The sequence below is a fragment of the Rhinoderma darwinii genome (genome assembly GCF_050947455.1).
Source record: "Rhinoderma darwinii isolate aRhiDar2 chromosome 4 unlocalized genomic scaffold, aRhiDar2.hap1 SUPER_4_unloc_10, whole genome shotgun sequence".
NCBI lineage: Eukaryota > Metazoa > Chordata > Amphibia > Anura > Rhinodermatidae > Rhinoderma > Rhinoderma darwinii.
Genome location: NW_027461754.1, coordinates 34,914 through 57,500, shown reverse-complemented (window position 1 = coordinate 57,500; position 22,587 = coordinate 34,914). Strand labels below are relative to the sequence as shown.

The 22,587-nt window shown below is 45.5% G+C and overlaps 23 non-coding genes across 23 annotated transcripts; 13 read left to right on the top strand and 10 right to left on the bottom strand.

Annotated features, from left to right (window-relative positions):
• The first annotated feature begins 488 nt into the window (after positions 1-488).
• Positions 489-574, top strand: TRNAY-GUA (transfer RNA tyrosine (anticodon GUA)). Its single transcript is given in 2 exon segments — positions 489-525; positions 539-574. It is a non-coding gene; the product is annotated as a tRNA-Tyr (tRNA).
• Positions 575-1,141: 567 nt separating this feature from the next.
• On the bottom strand, positions 1,142-1,215 carry TRNAN-GUU (transfer RNA asparagine (anticodon GUU)). The gene has a single exon. It is a non-coding gene; the product is annotated as a tRNA-Asn (tRNA).
• A 1,038-nt stretch (positions 1,216-2,253) lies between these two features.
• Positions 2,254-2,339, top strand: TRNAY-GUA (transfer RNA tyrosine (anticodon GUA)). Its single transcript is given in 2 exon segments — positions 2,254-2,290; positions 2,304-2,339. It is a non-coding gene; the product is annotated as a tRNA-Tyr (tRNA).
• Positions 2,340-2,906: 567 nt separating this feature from the next.
• On the bottom strand, positions 2,907-2,980 carry TRNAN-GUU (transfer RNA asparagine (anticodon GUU)). Its single transcript has one exon. It is a non-coding gene; the product is annotated as a tRNA-Asn (tRNA).
• Positions 2,981-4,018: 1,038 nt separating this feature from the next.
• On the top strand, positions 4,019-4,104 carry TRNAY-GUA (transfer RNA tyrosine (anticodon GUA)). Its single transcript is given in 2 exon segments — positions 4,019-4,055; positions 4,069-4,104. It is a non-coding gene; the product is annotated as a tRNA-Tyr (tRNA).
• Positions 4,105-4,671: 567 nt separating this feature from the next.
• Positions 4,672-4,745, bottom strand: TRNAN-GUU (transfer RNA asparagine (anticodon GUU)). The gene has a single exon. It is a non-coding gene; the product is annotated as a tRNA-Asn (tRNA).
• Positions 4,746-5,783: 1,038 nt separating this feature from the next.
• TRNAY-GUA (transfer RNA tyrosine (anticodon GUA)) lies at positions 5,784-5,869 on the top strand. Its single transcript is given in 2 exon segments — positions 5,784-5,820; positions 5,834-5,869. It is a non-coding gene; the product is annotated as a tRNA-Tyr (tRNA).
• A 567-nt stretch (positions 5,870-6,436) lies between these two features.
• On the bottom strand, positions 6,437-6,510 carry TRNAN-GUU (transfer RNA asparagine (anticodon GUU)). The gene has a single exon. It is a non-coding gene; the product is annotated as a tRNA-Asn (tRNA).
• A 393-nt stretch (positions 6,511-6,903) lies between these two features.
• TRNAY-GUA (transfer RNA tyrosine (anticodon GUA)) lies at positions 6,904-6,989 on the top strand. Its single transcript is given in 2 exon segments — positions 6,904-6,940; positions 6,954-6,989. It is a non-coding gene; the product is annotated as a tRNA-Tyr (tRNA).
• Positions 6,990-7,556: 567 nt separating this feature from the next.
• TRNAN-GUU (transfer RNA asparagine (anticodon GUU)) lies at positions 7,557-7,630 on the bottom strand. Its single transcript has one exon. It is a non-coding gene; the product is annotated as a tRNA-Asn (tRNA).
• Positions 7,631-8,666: 1,036 nt separating this feature from the next.
• On the top strand, positions 8,667-8,752 carry TRNAY-GUA (transfer RNA tyrosine (anticodon GUA)). The gene is given in 2 exon segments: positions 8,667-8,703; positions 8,717-8,752. It is a non-coding gene; the product is annotated as a tRNA-Tyr (tRNA).
• Positions 8,753-9,309: 557 nt separating this feature from the next.
• TRNAN-GUU (transfer RNA asparagine (anticodon GUU)) lies at positions 9,310-9,383 on the bottom strand. Its single transcript has one exon. It is a non-coding gene; the product is annotated as a tRNA-Asn (tRNA).
• A 1,036-nt stretch (positions 9,384-10,419) lies between these two features.
• TRNAY-GUA (transfer RNA tyrosine (anticodon GUA)) lies at positions 10,420-10,505 on the top strand. Its single transcript is given in 2 exon segments — positions 10,420-10,456; positions 10,470-10,505. It is a non-coding gene; the product is annotated as a tRNA-Tyr (tRNA).
• Positions 10,506-11,062: 557 nt separating this feature from the next.
• Positions 11,063-11,136, bottom strand: TRNAN-GUU (transfer RNA asparagine (anticodon GUU)). The gene has a single exon. It is a non-coding gene; the product is annotated as a tRNA-Asn (tRNA).
• A 1,030-nt stretch (positions 11,137-12,166) lies between these two features.
• On the top strand, positions 12,167-12,252 carry TRNAY-GUA (transfer RNA tyrosine (anticodon GUA)). Its single transcript is given in 2 exon segments — positions 12,167-12,203; positions 12,217-12,252. It is a non-coding gene; the product is annotated as a tRNA-Tyr (tRNA).
• A 567-nt stretch (positions 12,253-12,819) lies between these two features.
• On the bottom strand, positions 12,820-12,893 carry TRNAN-GUU (transfer RNA asparagine (anticodon GUU)). The gene has a single exon. It is a non-coding gene; the product is annotated as a tRNA-Asn (tRNA).
• A 1,038-nt stretch (positions 12,894-13,931) lies between these two features.
• Positions 13,932-14,017, top strand: TRNAY-GUA (transfer RNA tyrosine (anticodon GUA)). The gene is given in 2 exon segments: positions 13,932-13,968; positions 13,982-14,017. It is a non-coding gene; the product is annotated as a tRNA-Tyr (tRNA).
• A 557-nt stretch (positions 14,018-14,574) lies between these two features.
• Positions 14,575-14,648, bottom strand: TRNAN-GUU (transfer RNA asparagine (anticodon GUU)). Its single transcript has one exon. It is a non-coding gene; the product is annotated as a tRNA-Asn (tRNA).
• A 1,036-nt stretch (positions 14,649-15,684) lies between these two features.
• TRNAY-GUA (transfer RNA tyrosine (anticodon GUA)) lies at positions 15,685-15,770 on the top strand. The gene is given in 2 exon segments: positions 15,685-15,721; positions 15,735-15,770. It is a non-coding gene; the product is annotated as a tRNA-Tyr (tRNA).
• A 567-nt stretch (positions 15,771-16,337) lies between these two features.
• Positions 16,338-16,411, bottom strand: TRNAN-GUU (transfer RNA asparagine (anticodon GUU)). Its single transcript has one exon. It is a non-coding gene; the product is annotated as a tRNA-Asn (tRNA).
• Positions 16,412-17,436: 1,025 nt separating this feature from the next.
• TRNAY-GUA (transfer RNA tyrosine (anticodon GUA)) lies at positions 17,437-17,522 on the top strand. The gene is given in 2 exon segments: positions 17,437-17,473; positions 17,487-17,522. It is a non-coding gene; the product is annotated as a tRNA-Tyr (tRNA).
• A 1,671-nt stretch (positions 17,523-19,193) lies between these two features.
• TRNAY-GUA (transfer RNA tyrosine (anticodon GUA)) lies at positions 19,194-19,279 on the top strand. Its single transcript is given in 2 exon segments — positions 19,194-19,230; positions 19,244-19,279. It is a non-coding gene; the product is annotated as a tRNA-Tyr (tRNA).
• A 1,669-nt stretch (positions 19,280-20,948) lies between these two features.
• Positions 20,949-21,034, top strand: TRNAY-GUA (transfer RNA tyrosine (anticodon GUA)). The gene is given in 2 exon segments: positions 20,949-20,985; positions 20,999-21,034. It is a non-coding gene; the product is annotated as a tRNA-Tyr (tRNA).
• Positions 21,035-22,587: the final 1,553 nt, after the last annotated feature.

Sequence of the window (22,587 nt, the reverse complement as noted above, 5' to 3'; positions counted from 1 at the left end):
GATCTAGACCATCTTTTCTACGTTGCGACTTTCTTATTTAAATCATTCTGATTTATTTTCTCTTCCCACAATTCTTCACTCTGTACACTAACGACTCACCTATACTTTTACACCACCCGGCACCCTGTAAGCTCCACGCTCCTTCTGCTTTTACGGGAGAAAGACATCCACACTTAAAAAAAAAACATAAAAAAAAAAAAAAAAAACTTAAAGCTACAGGTTGAAAAGTATGTGATGATCACAATTGTGGTGAATCAGGCACCCCAACATGGAAACCAGCATGGACCCCAACATGGACTGCCAGAAGGGGGATTAGCTCAAATGGTAGAGCGCTCGCTTAGCATGCGAGAGGTAACGGGATCGACGCCCGTATTCTCCAAAGTTTTGGTTTGCCGAGTTTTTCAAAGAGCGGGACAATTCTCCTCTGTTTCCCTACTCATGTAACTCATTTGCAAGCTTAGGAAGCACCCGACAACCAGCTCGGCAAGCCTTCGATAGCTCAGCTGGTAGAGCGGAGGACTGTAGTAGAAAATCAGCAATCCTTAGGTCGCTGGTTCAATTCCGGCTCGAAGGAACTTTTGTTAGTCTCATAGATGATGTTTCAACCTGTCGACAAATGCTCTCCCGGTGCCCTCGTCTTCTATCTATTTTCAGAGGGGTCTCTTGTTTGTGTTGGGTATTTGAAATGGGCATCCGACCGAAACTCTCAGTTGAGAGCCACAGTAGGACTTTCTGTAACTCTGACATGCAACTGAAACAAAAAGAGGGTACAATCATCCCTGGGTGGGCTTGAACCACCAACCTTTTGGTTATCAGACAAAAAAAAGTTTTCACAACCTTCAAGCTTTGCTTGAACCTCCCAGTTTCTCATGTCATGTGTCATCTTCTTTGAAACAGAGTGGCGCATGGAAAGACATTTAGGCCCACAACCAAAGAGGGCCAAAGGCTCTGGACCATTCTTTCTACATTGCAACTATGTCATCCAAATCACTGGGATTTTTTTCTCTTCTCAAAATTTTTCACACTGTACATGTTGAAATGGTCTTACAACCGGTGCCCTCCTCTTCTGGCCGAAACTTTAAGTTGAGAGGCACCATAGGATTTTCTGTAACATGCAACTGAAACAAAAAGAGGACACTGCCGTCCCTGGGTGGGCTTGAACCACCAACCTTCCGGTTAACAGCCGAACGCGCTAACCAATTGCGCCACAGAGACAACCACGCTCCCCCACTTTGATTAAAGTCGTAAAAAAGCCACAACATGGTAAATGGAGTATGTTTCTTAGAGGACCTTCTGATCAACACAATAAAAAGAAGAGAATGATAAAACATAACAACTGCGTGGAACTACAGCCGCCAACAAATGGACAATTGCAACACAGAGATGGCCTCCACATTAGCGTCTTAACAACAGTCAGCGGGTAATAGGCTACCCCTCTCTTTTGGAGGTATGGCAGCAGAGTGGCGCAGCGGAAGCGTGCTGGGCCCATAACCCAGAGGTCGATGGATCGAAACCATCCTCTGCTAAGTGCTCTCTTTTACTCACGCCCCCTGTTACAATTTGGCCATTATCCCCGGTCGGAATCACATGTTTTTCTCGTAAAAATAGAATAGAGACCCCCGATCCCTGACCATCTCATTTTCACGACCTTCAGACTATGCTTTTTATACACGCAACCTCCCAGTTTCTCATGCCACATGTTTTCGCCTTTGCAACAAAGTGGCACAGGCAAAGGCTTTTGGGCCCACAACCAAATGGGCCATTGGATCTAGACCATCTTTTCTACGTTGCGACTTTCTTATTTAAATCATTCTGATTTATTTTCTCTTCCCACAATTCTTCACTCTGTACACTAACGACTCACCTATACTTTTACACCACCCGGCACCCTGTAAGCTCCACGCTCCTTCTGCTTTTACGGGAGAAAGACATCCACACTTAAAAAAAAAACATAAAAAAAAAAAAAAAAACCTTAAAGCTACAGGTTGAAAAGTATGTGATGATCACAATTGTGGTGAATCAGGCACCCCAACATGGAAACCAGCATGGACCCCAACATGGACTGCCAGAAGGGGGATTAGCTCAAATGGTAGAGCGCTCGCTTAGCATGCGAGAGGTAACGGGATCGACGCCCGTATTCTCCAAAGTTTTGGTTTGCCGAGTTTTTCAAAGAGCGGGACAATTCTCCTCTGTTTCCCTACTCATGTAACTCATTTGCAAGCTTAGGAAGCACCCGACAACCAGCTCAGCAAGCCTTCGATAGCTCAGCTGGTAGAGCGGAGGACTGTAGTAGAAAATCAGCAATCCTTAGGTCGCTGGTTCAATTCCGGCTCGAAGGAACTTTTGTTAGTCTCATAGATGATGTTTCAACCTGTCGACAAATGCTCTCCCGGTGCCCTCGTCTTCTATCTATTTTCAGAGGGGTCTCTTGTTTGTGTTGGGTATTTGAAATGGGCATCCGACCGAAACTCTCAGTTGAGAGCCACAGTAGGACTTTCTGTAACTCTGACATGCAACTGAAACAAAAAGAGGGTACAATCATCCCTGGGTGGGCTTGAACCACCAACCTTTTGGTTATCAGACAAAAAAAAGTTTTCACAACCTTCAAGCTTTGCTTGAACCTCCCAGTTTCTCATGTCATGTGTCATCTTCTTTGAAACAGAGTGGCGCATGGAAAGACATTTAGGCCCACAACCAAAGAGGGCCAAAGGCTCTGGACCATTCTTTCTACATTGCAACTATGTCATCCAAATCACTGGGATTTTTTTCTCTTCTCAAAATTTTTCACACTGTACATGTTGAAATGGTCTTACAACCGGTGCCCTCCTCTTCTGGCCGAAACTTTAAGTTGAGAGGCACCATAGGATTTTCTGTAACATGCAACTGAAACAAAAAGAGGACACTGCCGTCCCTGGGTGGGCTTGAACCACCAACCTTCCGGTTAACAGCCGAACGCGCTAACCAATTGCGCCACAGAGACAACCACGCTCCCCCACTTTGATTAAAGTCGTAAAAAAGCCACAACATGGTAAATGGAGTATGTTTCTTAGAGGACCTTCTGATCAACACAATAAAAAGAAGAGAATGATAAAACATAACAACTGCGTGGAACTACAGCCGCCAACAAATGGACAATTGCAACACAGAGATGGCCTCCACATTAGCGTCTTAACAACAGTCAGCGGGTAATAGGCTACCCCTCTCTTTTGGAGGTATGGCAGCAGAGTGGCGCAGCGGAAGCGTGCTGGGCCCATAACCCAGAGGTCGATGGATCGAAACCATCCTCTGCTAAGTGCTCTCTTTTACTCACGCCCCCTGTTACAATTTGGCCATTATCCCCGGTCGGAATCACATGTTTTTCTCGTAAAAATAGAATAGAGACCCCCGATCCCTGACCATCTCATTTTCACGACCTTCAGACTATGCTTTTTATACACGCAACCTCCCAGTTTCTCATGCCACATGTTTTCGCCTTTGCAACAAAGTGGCACAGGCAAAGGCTTTTGGGCCCACAACCAAATGGGCCATTGGATCTAGACCATCTTTTCTACGTTGCGACTTTCTTATTTAAATCATTCTGATTTATTTTCTCTTCCCACAATTCTTCACTCTGTACACTAACGACTCACCTATACTTTTACACCACCCGGCACCCTGTAAGCTCCACGCTCCTTCTGCTTTTACGGGAGAAAGACATCCACACTTAAAAAAAAAACATAAAAAAAAAAAAAAAAAACTTAAAGCTACAGGTTGAAAAGTATGTGATGATCACAATTGTGGTGAATCAGGCACCCCAACATGGAAACCAGCATGGACCCCAACATGGACTGCCAGAAGGGGGATTAGCTCAAATGGTAGAGCGCTCGCTTAGCATGCGAGAGGTAACGGGATCGACGCCCGTATTCTCCAAAGTTTTGGTTTGCCGAGTTTTTCAAAGAGCGGGACAATTCTCCTCTGTTTCCCTACTCATGTAACTCATTTGCAAGCTTAGGAAGCACCCGACAACCAGCTCGGCAAGCCTTCGATAGCTCAGCTGGTAGAGCGGAGGACTGTAGTAGAAAATCAGCAATCCTTAGGTCGCTGGTTCAATTCCGGCTCGAAGGAACTTTTGTTAGTCTCATAGATGATGTTTCAACCTGTCGACAAATGCTCTCCCGGTGCCCTCGTCTTCTATCTATTTTCAGAGGGGTCTCTTGTTTGTGTTGGGTATTTGAAATGGGCATCCGACCGAAACTCTCAGTTGAGAGCCACAGTAGGACTTTCTGTAACTCTGACATGCAACTGAAACAAAAAGAGGGTACAATCATCCCTGGGTGGGCTTGAACCACCAACCTTTTGGTTATCAGACAAAAAAAAGTTTTCACAACCTTCAAGCTTTGCTTGAACCTCCCAGTTTCTCATGTCATGTGTCATCTTCTTTGAAACAGAGTGGCGCATGGAAAGACATTTAGGCCCACAACCAAAGAGGGCCAAAGGCTCTGGACCATTCTTTCTACATTGCAACTATGTCATCCAAATCACTGGGATTTTTTTCTCTTCTCAAAATTTTTCACACTGTACATGTTGAAATGGTCTTACAACCGGTGCCCTCCTCTTCTGGCCGAAACTTTAAGTTGAGAGGCACCATAGGATTTTCTGTAACATGCAACTGAAACAAAAAGAGGACACTGCCGTCCCTGGGTGGGCTTGAACCACCAACCTTCCGGTTAACAGCCGAACGCGCTAACCAATTGCGCCACAGAGACAACCACGCTCCCCCACTTTGATTAAAGTCGTAAAAAAGCCACAACATGGTAAATGGAGTATGTTTCTTAGAGGACCTTCTGATCAACACAATAAAAAGAAGAGAATGATAAAACATAACAACTGCGTGGAACTACAGCCGCCAACAAATGGACAATTGCAACACAGAGATGGCCTCCACATTAGCGTCTTAACAACAGTCAGCGGGTAATAGGCTACCCCTCTCTTTTGGAGGTATGGCAGCAGAGTGGCGCAGCGGAAGCGTGCTGGGCCCATAACCCAGAGGTCGATGGATCGAAACCATCCTCTGCTAAGTGCTCTCTTTTACTCACGCCCCCTGTTACAATTTGGCCATTATCCCCGGTCGGAATCACATGTTTTTCTCGTAAAAATAGAATAGAGACCCCCGATCCCTGACCATCTCATTTTCACGACCTTCAGACTATGCTTTTTATACACGCAACCTCCCAGTTTCTCATGCCACATGTTTTCGCCTTTGCAACAAAGTGGCACAGGCAAAGGCTTTTGGGCCCACAACCAAATGGGCCATTGGATCTAGACCATCTTTTCTACGTTGCGACTTTCTTATTTAAATCATTCTGATTTATTTTCTCTTCCCACAATTCTTCACTCTGTACACTAACGACTCACCTATACTTTTACACCACCCGGCACCCTGTAAGCTCCACGCTCCTTCTGCTTTTACGGGAGAAAGACATCCACACTTAAAAAAAAAACATAAAAAAAAAAAAAAAAACCTTAAAGCTACAGGTTGAAAAGTATGTGATGATCACAATTGTGGTGAATCAGGCACCCCAACATGGAAACCAGCATGGACCCCAACATGGACTGCCAGAAGGGGGATTAGCTCAAATGGTAGAGCGCTCGCTTAGCATGCGAGAGGTAACGGGATCGACGCCCGTATTCTCCAAAGTTTTGGTTTGCCGAGTTTTTCAAAGAGCGGGACAATTCTCCTCTGTTTCCCTACTCATGTAACTCATTTGCAAGCTTAGGAAGCACCCGACAACCAGCTCGGCAAGCCTTCGATAGCTCAGCTGGTAGAGCGGAGGACTGTAGTAGAAAATCAGCAATCCTTAGGTCGCTGGTTCAATTCCGGCTCGAAGGAACTTTTGTTAGTCTCATAGATGATGTTTCAACCTGTCGACAAATGCTCTCCCGGTGCCCTCGTCTTCTATCTATTTTCAGAGGGGTCTCTTGTTTGTGTTGGGTATTTGAAATGGGCATCCGACCGAAACTCTCAGTTGAGAGCCACAGTAGGACTTTCTGTAACTCTGACATGCAACTGAAACAAAAAGAGGGTACAATCATCCCTGGGTGGGCTTGAACCACCAACCTTTTGGTTATCAGACAAAAAAAAGTTTTCACAACCTTCAAGCTTTGCTTGAACCTCCCAGTTTCTCATGTCATGTGTCATCTTCTTTGAAACAGAGTGGCGCATGGAAAGACATTTAGGCCCACAACCAAAGAGGGCCAAAGGCTCTGGACCATTCTTTCTACATTGCAACTATGTCATCCAAATCACTGGGATTTTTTTCTCTTCTCAAAATTTTTCACACTGTACATGTTGAAATGGTCTTACAACCGGTGCCCTCCTCTTCTGGCCGAAACTTTAAGTTGAGAGGCACCATAGGATTTTCTGTAACATGCAACTGAAACAAAAAGAGGACACTGCCGTCCCTGGGTGGGCTTGAACCACCAACCTTCCGGTTAACAGCCGAACGCGCTAACCAATTGCGCCACAGAGACAACCACGCTCCCCCACTTTGATTAAAGTCGTAAAAAAGCCACAACATGGTAAATGGAGTATGTTTCTTAGAGGACCTTCTGATCAACACAATAAAAAGAAGAGAATGATAAAACATAACAACTGCGTGGAACTACAGCCGCCAACAAATGGACAATTGCAACACAGAGATGGCCTCCACATTAGCGTCTTAACAACAGTCAGCGGGTAATAGGCTACCCCTCTCAAATGGTAGAGCGCTCGCTTAGCATGCGAGAGGTAACGGGATCGACGCCCGTATTCTCCAAAGTTTTGGTTTGCCGAGTTTTTCAAAGAGCGGGACAATTCTCCTCTCTTTCCCTACTCATGTAACTCATTTGCAAGCTTAGGAAGCACCCGACAACCAGCTCGGCAAGCCTTCGATAGCTCAGCTGGTAGAGCGGAGGACTGTAGTAGAAAATCAGCAATCCTTAGGTCGCTGGTTCAATTCCGGCTCGAAGGAACTTTTGTTAGTCTCATAGATGATGTTTCAACCTGTCGACAAATGCTCTCCCGGTGCCCTCGTCTTCTATCTATTTTCAGAGGGGTCTCTTGTTTGTGTTGGGTATTTGAAATGGGCATCCGACCGAAACTCTCAGTTGAGAGCCACAGTAGGACTTTCTGTAACTCTGACATGCAACTGAAACAAAAAGAGGGTACAATCATCCCTGGGTGGGCTTGAACCACCAACCTTTTGGTTATCAGACAAAAAAAAGTTTTCACAACCTTCAAGCTTTGCTTGAACCTCCCAGTTTCTCATGTCATGTGTCATCTTCTTTGAAACAGAGTGGCGCATGGAAAGACATTTAGGCCCACAACCAAAGAGGGCCAAAGGCTCTGGACCATTCTTTCTACATTGCAACTATGTCATCCAAATCACTGGGATTTTTTTCTCTTCTCAAAATTTTTCACACTGTACATGTTGAAATGGTCTTACAACCGGTGCTCTCCTCTTCTGGCCGAAACTTTAAGTTGAGAGGCACCATAGGATTTTCTGTAACATGCAACTGAAACAAAAAGAGGACACTGCCGTCCCTGGGTGGGCTTGAACCACCAACCTTCCGGTTAACAGCCGAACGCGCTAACCAATTGCGCCACAGAGACAACCACGCTCCCCCACTTTGATTAAAGTCGTAAAAAAGCCACAACATGGTAAATGGAGTATGTTTCTTAGAGGACCTTCTGATCAACACAATAAAAAGAAGAGAATGATAAAACATAACAACTGCGTGGAACTACAGCCGCCAACAAATGGACAATTGCAACACAGAGATGGCCTCCACATTAGCGTCTTAACAACAGTCAGCGGGTAATAGGCTACCCCTCTCTTTTGGAGGTATGGCAGCAGAGTGGCGCAGCGGAAGCGTGCTGGGCCCATAACCCAGAGGTCGATGGATCGAAACCATCCTCTGCTAAGTGCTCTCTTTTACTCACGCCCCCTGTTACAATTTGGCCATTATCCCCGGTCGGAATCACATGTTTTTCTCGTAAAAATAGAATAGAGACCCCCGATCCCTGACCATCTCATTTTCACGACCTTCAGACTATGCTTTTTATACACGCAACCTCCCAGTTTCTCATGCCACATGTTTTCGCCTTTGCAACAAAGTGGCACAGGCAAAGGCTTTTGGGCCCACAACCAAATGGGCCATTGGATCTAGACCATCTTTTCTACGTTGCGACTTTCTTATTTAAATCATTCTGATTTATTTTCTCTTCCCACAATTCTTCACTCTGTACACTAACGACTCACCAATACTTTTACACCACCCGGCACCCTGTAAGCTCCACGCTCCTTCTGCTTTTACGGGAGAAAGACATCCACACTTAAAAAAAAACAAAAAAAACAAAAAAAAAGCTTAAAGCTACAGGTTGAAAAGTATGTGATGATCACAATTGTGGTGAATCAGGCACCCCAACATGGAAACCAGCATGGACCCCAACATGGACTGCCAGAAGGGGGATTAGCTCAAATGGTAGAGCGCTCGCTTAGCATGCGAGAGGTAACGGGATCGACGCCCGTATTCTCCAAAGTTTTGGTTTGCCGAGTTTTTCAAAGAGCGGGACAATTCTCCTCTGTTTCCCTACTCATGTAACTCATTTGCAAGCTTAGGAAGCACCCGACAACCAGCTCGGCAAGCCTTCGATAGCTCAGCTGGTAGAGCGGAGGACTGTAGTAGAAAATCAGCAATCCTTAGGTCGCTGGTTCAATTCCGGCTCGAAGGAACTTTTGTTAGTCTCATAGATGATGTTTCAACCTGTCGACAAATGCTCTCCCGGTGCCCTCGTCTTCTATCTATTTTCAGAGGGGTCTCTTGTTTGTGTTGGGTATTTGAAATGGGCATCCGACCGAAACTCTCAGTTGAGAGACTTTCTGTAACTCTGACATGCAACTGAAACAAAAAGAGGGTACAATCATCCCTGGGTGGGCTTGAACCACCAACCTTTTGGTTATCAGACAAAAAAAAGTTTTCACAACCTTCAAGCTTTGCTTGAACCTCCCAGTTTCTCATGTCATGTGTCATCTTCTTTGAAACAGAGTGGCGCATGGAAAGACATTTAGGCCCACAACCAAAGAGGGCCAAAGGCTCTGGACCATTCTTTCTACATTGCAACTATGTCATCCAAATCACTGGGATTTTTTTCTCTTCTCAAAATTTTTCACACTGTACATGTTGAAATGGTCTTACAACCGGTGCCCTCCTCTTCTGGCCGAAACTTTAAGTTGAGAGGCACCATAGGATTTTCTGTAACATGCAACTGAAACAAAAAGAGGACACTGCCGTCCCTGGGTGGGCTTGAACCACCAACCTTCCGGTTAACAGCCGAACGCGCTAACCAATTGCGCCACAGAGACAACCACGCTCCCCCACTTTGATTAAAGTCGTAAAAAAGCCACAACATGGTAAATGGAGTATGTTTCTTAGAGGACCTTCTGATCAACACAATAAAAAGAAGAGAATGATAAAACATAACAACTGCGTGGAACTACAGCCGCCAACAAATGGACAATTGCAACACAGAGATGGCCTCCACATTAGCGTCTTAACAACAGTCAGCGGGTAATAGGCTACCCCTCTCTTTTGGAGGTATGGCAGCAGAGTGGCGCAGCGGAAGCGTGCTGGGCCCATAACCCAGAGGTCGATGGATCGAAACCATCCTCTGCTAAGTGCTCTCTTTTACTCACGCCCCCTGTTACAATTTGGCCATTATCCCCGGTCGGAATCACATGTTTTTCTCGTAAAAATAGAATAGAGACCCCCGATCCCTGACCATCTCATTTTCACGACCTTCAGACTATGCTTTTTATACACGCAACCTCCCAGTTTCTCATGCCACATGTTTTCGCCTTTGGAACAAAGTGGCACAGGCAAAGGCTTTTGGGCCCACAACCAAATGGGCCATTGGATCTAGACCATCTTTTCTACGTTGCGACTTTCTTATTTAAATCATTCTGATTTCTTTTCTCTTCCCACAATTCTTCACTCTGTACACTAACGACTCACCTATACTTTTACACCACCCGGCACCCTGTAAGCTCCACGCTCCTTCTGCTTTTACGGGAGAAAGACATCCACACTTAAAAAAAAACAAAAAAAACAAAAAAAAACCTTAAAGCTACAGGTTGAAAAGTATGTGATGATCACAATTGTGGTGAATCAGGCACCCCAACATGGAAACCAGCATGGACCCCAACATGGACTGCCAGAAGGGGGATTAGCTCAAATGGTAGAGCGCTCGCTTAGCATGCGAGAGGTAACGGGATCGACGCCCGTATTCTCCAAAGTTTTGGTTTGCCGAGTTTTTCAAAGAGCGGGACAATTCTCCTCTGTTTCCCTACTCATGTAACTCATTTGCAAGCTTAGGAAGCACCCGACAACCAGCTCGGCAAGCCTTCGATAGCTCAGCTGGTAGAGCGGAGGACTGTAGTAGAAAATCAGCAATCCTTAGGTCGCTGGTTCAATTCCGGCTCGAAGGAACTTTTGTTAGTCTCATAGATGATGTTTCAACCTGTCGACAAATGCTCTCCCGGTGCCCTCGTCTTCTATCTATTTTCAGAGGGGTCTCTTGTTTGTGTTGGGTATTTGAAATGGGCATCCGACCGAAACTCTCAGTTGAGAGACTTTCTGTAACTCTGACATGCAACTGAAACAAAAAGAGGGTACAATCATCCCTGGGTGGGCTTGAACCACCAACCTTTTGGTTATCAGACAAAAAAAAGTTTTCACAACCTTCAAGCTTTGCTTGAACCTCCCAGTTTCTCATGTCATGTGTCATCTTCTTTGAAACAGAGTGGCGCATGGAAAGACATTTAGGCCCACAACCAAAGAGGGCCAAAGGCTCTGGACCATTCTTTCTACATTGCAACTATGTCATCCAAATCACTGGGATTTTTTTCTCTTCTCAAAATTTTTCACACTGTACATGTTGAAATGGTCTTACAACCGGTGCCCTCCTCTTCTGGCCGAAACTTTAAGTTGAGAGGCACCATAGGATTTTCTGTAACATGCAACTGAAACAAAAAGAGGACACTGCCGTCCCTGGGTGGGCTTGAACCACCAACCTTCCGGTTAACAGCCGAACGCGCTAACCAATTGCGCCACAGAGACAACCACGCTCCCCCACTTTGATTAAAGTCGTAAAAAAGCCACAACATGGTAAATGGAGTATGTTTCTTAGAGGACCTTCTGATCAACACAATAAAAAGAAGAGAATGATAAAACATAACAACTGCGTGGAACTACAGCCGCCAACAAATGGACAATTGCAACACAGAGATGGCCTCCACATTAGCGTCTTAACAACAGTCAGCGGGTAATAGGCTACCCCTCTCTTTTGGAGGTATGGCAGCAGAGTGGCGCAGCGGAAGCGTGCTGGGCCCATAACCCAGAGGTCGATGGATCGAAACCATCCTCTGCTAAGTGCTCTCTTTTACTCACGCCCCCTGTTACAATTTGGCCATTATCCCCGGTCGGAATCACATGTTTTTCTCGTAAAAATAGAATAGAGACCCCCGATCCCTGACCATCTCATTTTCACGACCTTCAGACTATGCTTTTTATACACGCAACCTCCCAGTTTCTCATGCCACATGTTTTCGCCTTTGCAACAAAGTGGCACAGGCAAAGGCTTTTGGGCCCACAACCAAATGGGCCATTGGATCTAGACCATCTTTTCTACGTTGCGACTTTCTTATTTAAATCATTCTGATTTCTTTTCTCTTCCCACAATTCTTCACTCTGTACACTAACGACTCACCTATACTTTTACACCACCCGGCACCCTGTAAGCTCCACGCTCCTTCTGCTTTTACGGGAGAAAGACATCCACACTTAAAAAAAACAAAAAAAAAAAAACCTTAAAGCTACAGGTTGAAAAGTATGTGATGATCACAATTGTGGTGAATCAGGCACCCCAACATGGAGACCAGCATGGACCCCAACATGGACTGCCAGAAGGGGGATTAGCTCAAATGGTAGAGCGCTCGCTTAGCATGCGAGAGGTAACGGGATCGACGCCCGTATTCTCCAAAGTTTTGGTTTGCCGAGTTTTTCAAAGAGCGGGACAATTCTCCTCTGTTTCCCTACTCATGTAACTCATTTGCAAGCTTAGGAAGCACCCGACAACCAGCTCGGCAAGCCTTCGATAGCTCAGCTGGTAGAGCGGAGGACTGTAGTAGAAAATCAGCAATCCTTAGGTCGCTGGTTCAATTCCGGCTCGAAGGAACTTTTGTTAGTCTCATAGATGATGTTTCAACCTGTCGACAAATGCTCTCCCGGTGCCCTCGTCTTCTATCTATTTTCAGAGGGGTCTCTTGTTTGTGTTGGGTATTTGAAATGGGCATCCGACCGAAACTCTCAGTTGAGAGCCACAGTAGGACTTTCTGTAACTCTGACATGCAACTGAAACAAAAAGAGGGTACAATCATCCCTGGGTGGGCTTGAACCACCAACCTTTTGGTTATCAGACAAAAAAAAGTTTTCACAACCTTCAAGCTTTGCTTGAACCTCCCAGTTTCTCATGTCATGTGTCATCTTCTTTGAAACAGAGTGGCGCATGGAAAGACATTTAGGCCAACAACCAAAGAGGGCCAAAGGCTCTGGACCATTCTTTCTACATTGCAACTATGTCATCCAAATCACTGGGATTTTTTTCTCTTCTCAAAATTTTTCACACTGTACATGTTGAAATGGTCTTACAACCGATGCCCTCCTCTTCTGGCCGAAACTTTAAGTTGAGAGGCACCATAGGATTTTCTGTAACATGCAACTGAGACAAAAAGAGGACACTGCCGTCCCTGGGTGGGCTTGAACCACCAACCTTCCGGTTAACAGCCGAACGCGCTAACCAATTGCGCCACAGAGACAACCACGCTCCCCCAATTTGATTAAAGTCGTAAAAAAGCCACAACATGGTAAATGGAGTATGTTTCTTAGAGGACCTTCTGATCAACACAATAAAAAGAAGAGAATGATAAAACATAACAACTGCGTGGAACTACAGCCGCCAACAAATGGACAATTGCAACACAGAGATGGCCTCCACATTAGCGTCTTAACAACAGTCAGCGGGTAATAGGCTACCCCTCTCTTTTGAAGGTATGGCAGCAGAGTGGCGCAGCGGAAGCGTGCTGGGCCCATAACCCAGAGGTCGATGGATCGAAACCATCCTCTGCTAAGTGCTCTCTTTTACTCACGCCCCCTGTTACAATTTGGCCATTATCCCCGGTCGGAATCACATGTTTTTCTCGTAAAAATAGAATAGAGACCCCCGATCCCTGACCATCTCATTTTCACGACCTTCAGACTATGCTTTTTATACACGCAACCTCCCAGTTTCTCATGCCACATGTTTTCGCCTTTGCAACAAAGTGGCACAGGCAAAGGCTTTTGGGCCCACAACCAAATGGGCCATTGGATCTAGACCATCTTTTCTACGTTGCGACTTTCTTATTTAAATCATTCTGATTTATTTTCTCTTCCCACAATTCTTCACTCTGTACACTAACGACTCACCTATACTTTTACACCACCCGGCACCCTGTAAGCTCCACGCTCCTTCTGCTTTTACGGGAGAAAGACATCCACACTTAAAAAAAAAACATAAAAAAAAAAAAAAAAACCTTAAAGCTACAGGTTGAAAAGTATGTGATGATCACAATTGTGGTGAATCAGGCACCCCAACATGGAAACCAGCATGGACCCCAACATGGACTGCCAGAAGGGGGATTAGCTCAAATGGTAGAGCGCTCGCTTAGCATGCGAGAGGTAACGGGATCGACGCCCGTATTCTCCAAAGTTTTGGTTTGCCGAGTTTTTCAAAGAGCGGGACAATTCTCCTCTGTTTCCCTACTCATGTAACTCATTTGCAAGCTTAGGAAGCACCCGACAACCAGCTCGGCAAGCCTTCGATAGCTCAGCTGGTAGAGCGGAGGACTGTAGTAGAAAATCAGCAATCCTTAGGTCGCTGGTTCAATTCCGGCTCGAAGGAACTTTTGTTAGTCTCATAGATGATGTTTCAACCTGTCGACAAATGCTCTCCCGGTGCCCTCGTCTTCTATCTATTTTCAGAGGGGTCTCTTGTTTGTGTTGGGTATTTGAAATGGGCATCCGACCGAAACTCTCAGTTGAGAGACTTTCTGTAACTCTGACATGCAACTGAAACAAAAAGAGGGTACAATCATCCCTGGGTGGGCTTGAACCACCAACCTTTTGGTTATCAGACAAAAAAAAGTTTTCACAACCTTCAAGCTTTGCTTGAACCTCCCAGTTTCTCATGTCATGTGTCATCTTCTTTGAAACAGAGTGGCGCATGGAAAGACATTTAGGCCCACAACCAAAGAGGGCCAAAGGCTCTGGACCATTCTTTTTACATTGCAACTATGTCATCCAAATCACTGGGATTTTTTTCTCTTCTCAAAATTTTTCACACTGTACATGTTGAAATGGTCTTACAACCGGTGCCCTCCTCTTCTGGCCGAAACTTTAAGTTGAGAGGCACCATAGGATTTTCTGTAACATGCAACTGAAACAAAAAGAGGACACTGCCGTCCCTGGGTGGGCTTGAACCACCAACCTTCCGGTTAACAGCCGAACGCGCTAACCAATTGCGCCACAGAGACAACCACGCTCCCCCACTTTGATTAAAGTCGTAAAAAAGCCACAACATGGTAAATGGAGTATGTTTCTTAGAGGACCTTCTGATCAACACAATAAAAAGAAGAGAATGATAAAACATAACAACTGCGTGGAACTACAGCCGCCAACAAATGGACAATTGCAACACAGAGATGGCCTCCACATTAGCGTCTTAACAACAGTCAGCGGGTAATAGGCTACCCCTCTCTTTTGGAGGTATGGCAGCAGAGTGGCGCAGCGGAAGCGTGCTGGGCCCATAACCCAGAGGTCGATGGATCGAAACCATCCTCTGCTAAGTGCTCTCTTTTACTCACGCCCCCTGTTACAATTTGGCCATTATCCCCGGTCGGAATCACATGTTTTTCTCGTAAAAATAGAATAGAGACCCCCGATCCCTGACCATCTCATTTTCACGACCTTCAGACTATGCTTTTTATACACGCAACCTCCCAGTTTCTCATGCCACATGTTTTCGCCTTTGCAACAAAGTGGCACAGGCAAAGGCTTTTGGGCCCACAACCAAATGGGCCATTGGATCTAGACCATCTTTTCTACGTTGCGACTTTCTTATTTAAATCATTCTGATTTATTTTCTCTTCCCACAATTCTTCACTCTGTACACTAACGACTCACCTATACTTTTACACCACCCGGCACCCTGTAAGCTCCACGCTCCTTCTGCTTTTACGGGAGAAAGACATCCACACTTAAAAAAAAACAAAAAAAACAAAAAAAAAGCTTAAAGCTACAGGTTGAAAAGTATGTGATGATCACAATTGTGGTGAATCAGGCACCCCAACATGGAAACCAGCATGGACCCCAACATGGACTGCCAGAAGGGGGATTAGCTCAAATGGTAGAGCGCTCGCTTAGCATGCGAGAGGTAACGGGATCGACGCCCGTATTCTCCAAAGTTTTGGTTTGCCGAGTTTTTCAAAGAGCGGGACAATTCTCCTCTGTTTCCCTACTCATGTAACTCATTTGCAAGCTTAGGAAGCACCCGACAACCAGCTCGGCAAGCCTTCGATAGCTCAGCTGGTAGAGCGGAGGACTGTAGTAGAAAATCAGCAATCCTTAGGTCGCTGGTTCAATTCCGGCTCGAAGGAACTTTTGTTAGTCTCATAGATGATGTTTCAACCTGTCGACAAATGCTCTCCCGGTGCCCTCGTCTTCTATCTATTTTCAGAGGGGTCTCTTGTTTGTGTTGGGTATTTGAAATGGGCATCCGACCGAAACTCTCAGTTGAGAGCCACAGTAGGACTTTCTGTAACTCTGACATGCAACTGAAACAAAAAGAGGGTACAATCATCCCTGGGTGGGCTTGAACCACCAACCTTTTGGTTATCAGACAAAAAAAAGTTTTCACAACCTTCAAGCTTTGCTTGAACCTCCCAGTTTCTCATGTCATGTGTCATCTTCTTTGAAACAGAGTGGCGCATGGAAAGACATTTAGGCCCACAACCAAAGAGGGCCAAAGGCTCTGGACCATTCTTTCTACATTGCAACTATGTCATCCAAATCACTGGGATTTTTTTCTCTTCTCAAAATTTTTCACACTGTACATGTTGAAATGGTCTTACAACCGGTGCCCTCCTCTTCTGGCCGAAACTTTAAGTTGAGAGGCACCATAGGATTTTCTGTAACATGCAACTGAAACAAAAAGAGGACACTGCCGTCCCTGGGTGGGCTTGAACCACCAACCTTCCGGTTAACAGCCGAACGCGCTAACCAATTGCGCCACAGAGACAACCACGCTCCCCCACTTTGATTAAAGTCGTAAAAAAGCCACAACATGGTAAATGGAGTATGTTTCTTAGAGGACCTTCTGATCAACACAATAAAAAGAAGAGAATGATAAAACATAACAACTGCGTGGAACTACAGCCGCCAACAAATGGACAATTGCAACACAGAGATGGCCTCCACATTAGCGTCTTAACAACAGTCAGCGGGTAATAGGCTACCCCTCTCTTTTGGAGGTATGGCAGCAGAGTGGCGCAGCGGAAGCGTGCTGGGCCCATAACCCAGAGGTCGATGGATCGAAACCATCCTCTGCTAAGTGCTCTCTTTTACTCACGCCCCCTGTTACAATTTGGCCATTATCCCCGGTCGGAATCACATGTTTTTCTCGTAAAAATAGAATAGAGACCCCCGATCCCTGACCATCTCATTTTCACGACCTTCAGACTATGCTTTTTATACACGCAACCTCCCAGTTTCTCATGCCACATGTTTTCGCCTTTGCAACAAAGTGGCACAGGCAAAGGCTTTTGGGCCCACAACCAAATGGGCCATTGGATCTAGACCATCTTTTCTACGTTGCGACTTTCTTATTTAAATCATTCTGATTTATTTTCTCTTCCCACAATTCTTCACTCTGTACACTAACGACTCACCTATACTTTTACACCACCCGGCACCCTGTAAGCTCCACGCTCCTTCTGCTTTTACGGGAGAAAGACATCCACACTTAAAAAAAACAAAAAAAAGCTTAAAGCTACAGGTTGAAAAGTATGTGATGATCACAATTGTGGTGAATCAGGCACCCCAACATGGAAACCAGCATGGACCCCAACATGGACTGCCAGAAGGGGGATTAGCTCAAATGGTAGAGCGCTCGCTTAGCATGCGAGAGGTAACGGGATCGACGCCCGTATTCTCCAAAGTTTTGGTTTGCCGAGTTTTTCAAAGAGCGGGACAATTCTACTCTGTTTCCCTACTCATGTAACTCATTTGCAAGCTTAGGAAGCACCCGACAACCAGCTCGGCAAGCCTTCGATAGCTCAGCTGGTAGAGCGGAGGACTGTAGTAGAAAATCAGCAATCCTTAGGTCGCTGGTTCAATTCCAGCTCGAAGGAACTTTTGTTAGTCTCATAGATGATGTTTCAACCTGTCGACAAATGCTCTCCTGGTGCCCTCGTCTTCTATCTATTTTCAGAGGGGTCTCTTGTTTGTGTTGGGTATTTGAAATGGGCATCCGACCGAAACTCTCAGTTGAGAGCCACAGTAGGACTTTCTGTAACTCTGACATGCAACTGAAACAAAAAGAGGGTACAATCATCCCTGGGTGGGCTTGAACCACCAACCTTTTGGTTATCAGACAAAAAAAAGTTTTCACAACCTTCAAGCTTTGCTTGAACCTCCCAGTTTCTCATGTCATGTGTCATCTTCTTTGAAACAGAGTGGCGCATGGAAAGACATTTAGGCCCACAACCAAAGAGGGCCAAAGGCTCTGGACCATTCTTTCTACATTGCAACTATGTCATCCAAATCACTGGGATTTTTTTCTCTTCTCAAAATTTTTCACACTGTACATGTTGAAATGGTCTTACAACCGGTGCCCTCCTCTTCTGGCCGAAACTTTAAGTTGAGAGGCACCATAGGATTTTCTGTAACATGCAACTGAAACAAAAAGAGGACACTGCCGTCCCTGGGTGGGCTTGAACCACCAACCTTCCGGTTAACAGCCGAACGCGCTAACCAATTGCGCCACAGAGAGAACCACGCTCCCCCACTTTGATTAAAGTCGTAAAAAAGCCACAACATGGTAAATGGAGTATGTTTCTTAGAGGACCTTCTGATCAACACAATAAAAAGAAGAGAATGATAAAACATAACAACTGCGTGGAACTACAGCCGCCAACAAATGGACAATTGCAACACAGAGATGGCCTCCACATTAGCGTCTTAACAACAGTCAGCGGGTAATAGGCTACCCCTCTCTTTTGGAGGTATGGCAGCAGAGTGGCGCAGCGGAAGCGTGCTGGGCCCATAACCCAGAGGTCGATGGATCGAAACCATCCTCTGCTAAGTGCTCTCTTTTACTCAAGCCCCCTGTTACAATTTGGCCATTATCCCCGGTCGGAATCACATGTTTTTCTCGTAAAAATAGAATAGAGACCCCCGATCCCTGACCATCTCATTTTCACGACCTTCAGACTATGCTTTTTATACACGCAACCTCCCAGTTTCTCATGCCACATGTTTTCGCCTTTGCAACAAAGTGGCACAGGCAAACGCTTTTGGGCCCACAACCAAATGGGCCATTGGATCTAGACCATCTTTTCTACGTTGCGACTTTCTTATTTAAATCATTCTGATTTCTTTTCTCTTCCCACAATTCTTCACTCTGTACACTAACGACTCACCTATACTTTTACACTACCCGGCACCCTGTAAGCTCCACGCTCCTTCTGCTTTTACGGGAGAAAGACATCCACACTTAAAAAAAAAACAAAAAAAAAAACCTTAAAGCTACAGGTTGAAAAGTATGTGATGATCACAATTGTGGTGAATCAGGCACCCCAACATGGAGACCAGCATGGACCCCAACATGGACTGCCAGAAGGGGGATTAGCTCAAATGGTAGAGCGCTCGCTTAGCATGCGAGAGGTAACGGGATCGACGCCCGTATTCTCCAAAGTTTTGGTTTGCCGAGTTTTTCAAAGAGCGGGACAATTCTCCTCTGTTTCCCTACTCATGTAACTCATTTGCAAGCTTAGGAAGCACCCGACAACCAGCTCGGCAAGCCTTCGATAGCTCAGCTGGTAGAGCGGAGGACTGTAGTAGAAAATCAGCAATCCTTAGGTCGCTGGTTCAATTCCGGCTCGAAGGAACTTTTGTTAGTCTCATAGATGATGTTTCAACCTGTCGACAAATGCTCTCCCGGTGCCCTCGTCTTCTATCTATTTTCAGAGGGGTCTCTTGTTTGTGTTGGGTATTTGAAATGGGCATCCGACCGAAACTCTCAGTTGAGAGCCACAGTAGGACTTTCTGTAACTCTGACATGCAACTGAAACAAAAAGAGGGTACAATCATCCCTGGGTGGGCTTGAACCACCAACCTTTTGGTTATCAGACAAAAAAAAGTTTTCACAACCTTCAAGCTTTGCTTGAACCTCCCAGTTTCTCATGTCATGTGTCATCTTCTTTGAAACAGAGTGGCGCATGGAAAGACATTTAGGCCCACAACCAAAGGGGGCCAAAGGCTCTGGACCATTCTTTCTACATTGCAACTATGTCATCCAAATCACTGGGATTTTTTTCTCTTCTCAAAATTTTTCACACTGTACATGTTGAAATGGTCTTACAACCGGTGCCCTCCTCTTCTGGCCGAAACTTTAAGTTGAGAGGCACCATAGGATTTTCTGTAACATGCAACTGAAACAAAAAGAGGACACTGCCGTCCATGGGTGGGCTTGAACCACCAACCTTCCGGTTAACAGCCGAACGTGCTAACCAATTGCGCCACAGAGACAACCACGCTCCCCCACCTTGATTAAAGTCGTAAAAAAGCCACAACATGGTAAATGGAGTATGTTTCTTAGAGGACCTTCTGATCAACACAATAAAAAGAAGAGAATGATAAAACATAACAACTGCGTGGAACTACAGCCGCCAACAAATGGACAATTGCAACACAGAGATGGCCTCCACATTAGCGTCTTAACAACAGTCAGCGGATAATAGGCTACCCCTCTCTTCTGGAGGTTTGGCAGCAGAGTGGCGCAGCGGAAGCGTGCTGGGCCCATAACCCAGAGGTCAATGGATCGAAACCATCCTCTGCTAAGTGCTCTATTTTACTCACGCCCCCTGTTACAATTTGGCCATTATCCCCGTTCGGAATCACATGTTTTTCTCGTAAAAATAGAATAGAGACCCCCGATCCCTGACCATCTCATTTTCACGACCTTCAGACTATGCTTTTTATACACGCAACCTCCCAGTTTCTCATGCCACATGTTTTCGCCTTTGCAACAAAGTGGCACAGGCAAAGGCTTTTGGGCCCACAACCAAATGGGCCATTGGATCTAGACCATCTTTTCTACGTTGCGACTTTCTTATTTAAATCATTCTGATTTCTTTTCTCTTCCCACAATTCTTCACTCTGTACACTAACGACTCACCTATACTTTTACACCACCCGGCACCCTGTAAGCTCCACGCTCCTTCTTCTTTTACGGGAGAAAGACATCCACACTTAAAAAAAAAAAAAAAAAAAAGCTTAAAGCTACAGGTTGAAAAGTATGTGATGATCACAATTGTGGTGAATCAGGCACCCCAACATGGAAACCAGCATGGACCCCAACATGGACTGCCAGAAGGGGGATTAGCTCAAATGGTAGAGCGCTCGCTTAGCATGCGAGAGGTAACGGGATCGACGCCCGTATTCTCCAAAGTTTTGGTTTGCCGAGTTTTTCAAAGAGCGGGACAATTCTCCTTTGTTTCCCTACTCATGTAACTCATTTGCAAGCTTAGGAAGCACCCGACAACCAGCTCGGCAAGCCTTCGATAGCTCAGCTGGTAGAGCGGAGGACTGTAGTAGAAAATCAGCAATCCTTAGGTCGCTGGTTCAATTCCGGCTCGAAGGAACTTTTGTTAGTCTCATAGATGATGTTTCAACCTGTCGACAAATGCTCTCCCGGTGCCCTCGTCTTCTATCTATTTTCAGAGGGGTCTCTTGTTTGTGTTGTGTATTTGAAATGGGCATCCGACTGAAACTCTCAGTTGAGAACCACAGTAGGACTTTCTGCAACTCTGACATGCAACTGAAACAAAAAGAGGGTACAATCATCCCTGGGTGGGCTTGAACCACCAACCTTTTGGTTATCAGACAAAGAAAAGTTTTCACAACCTTCAAGCTTTGCTTGAACCTCCCAGTTTCTCATGTCATGTGTCATCTTCTTTGCAACAGAGTGGCGCATGGAAAGACATTTAGGCCCACAACCATAGGGGGCCAAAGGCTCTGGACCATTCTTTCTTCATTGCAACTATGTCATCCAAATCACTGGGATTTTTTTCTCTTCTCAAAATTTTTCACACTGTACATGTTGAAATGGTCTTACAACCGGTGCCCTCCTCTTCTGGCCGAAACTTTAAGTTGAGAGGTACCATAGGATTTTCTGTAACATGCAACTGAAACAAAAAGAGGACACTGCCGTCCCTGGGTGGGCTTGAACCACCAACCTTCCGGTTAACAGCCGAACGCGCTAACCAATTGTGCCACAGAGACAACCACGCTCACCCACTTTGATTAAAGTCGTAAAAAAGCCACAACATGGTAAATGGAGTATGTTTCTTAGAGGACCTTCTGATCAACACAATAAAAAGAAGAGAATGATAAAACATAACAACTGCGTGGAACTACAGCCGCCAACAAATGGACAATTGCAACACAGAGATGGCCTCCACATTAGCGTCCTAACAACAGTCAGCGGGTAATAGGCTACCCCTCTCTTCTGGAGGTTTGGCAGCAGAGTGGCGCAGCGGGAGCGTGCTGGGCCCATAACCCAGAGGTCAATGGATCGAAACCATCCTCTGCTAAGTGCTCTATTTTACTCACGCCCCCTGTTACAATTTGGCCATTATCCCCGGTCGGAATCACATGTTTTTCTCGTAAAAATAGAATAGAGACCCCCGATCCCTGACCATCTCATTTTCACGACCTTCAGACTATGCTTTTTATACACGCAACCTCCCAGTTTCTCATGCCACATGTTTTCGCCTTTGCAACAAAGTGGCACAGGCAAAGGCTTTTGGGCCCACAACCAAATGGGCCATTGGATCTAGACCATCTTTTCTACGTTGCGACTTTCTTATTTAAATCATTCTGATTTCTTTTCTCTTCCCACAATTCTTCACTCTGTACACTAACGACTCACCTATACTTTTACACCACCCGGCACCCTGTAAGCTCCACGCTCCTTCTGCTTTTACGGGAGAAAGACATCCACACTTAAAAAAAAAAAAAAAAAAAAAAAAAAAGCTTAAAGCTACAGGTTGAAAAGTATGTGATGATCACAATTGTGGTGAATCAGGCACCCCAACATGGAAACCAGCATGGACCCCAACATGGACTGCCAGAAGGGGGATTAGCTCAAATGGTAGAGCGCTCGCTTAGCATGCGAGAGGTAACGGGATCGAC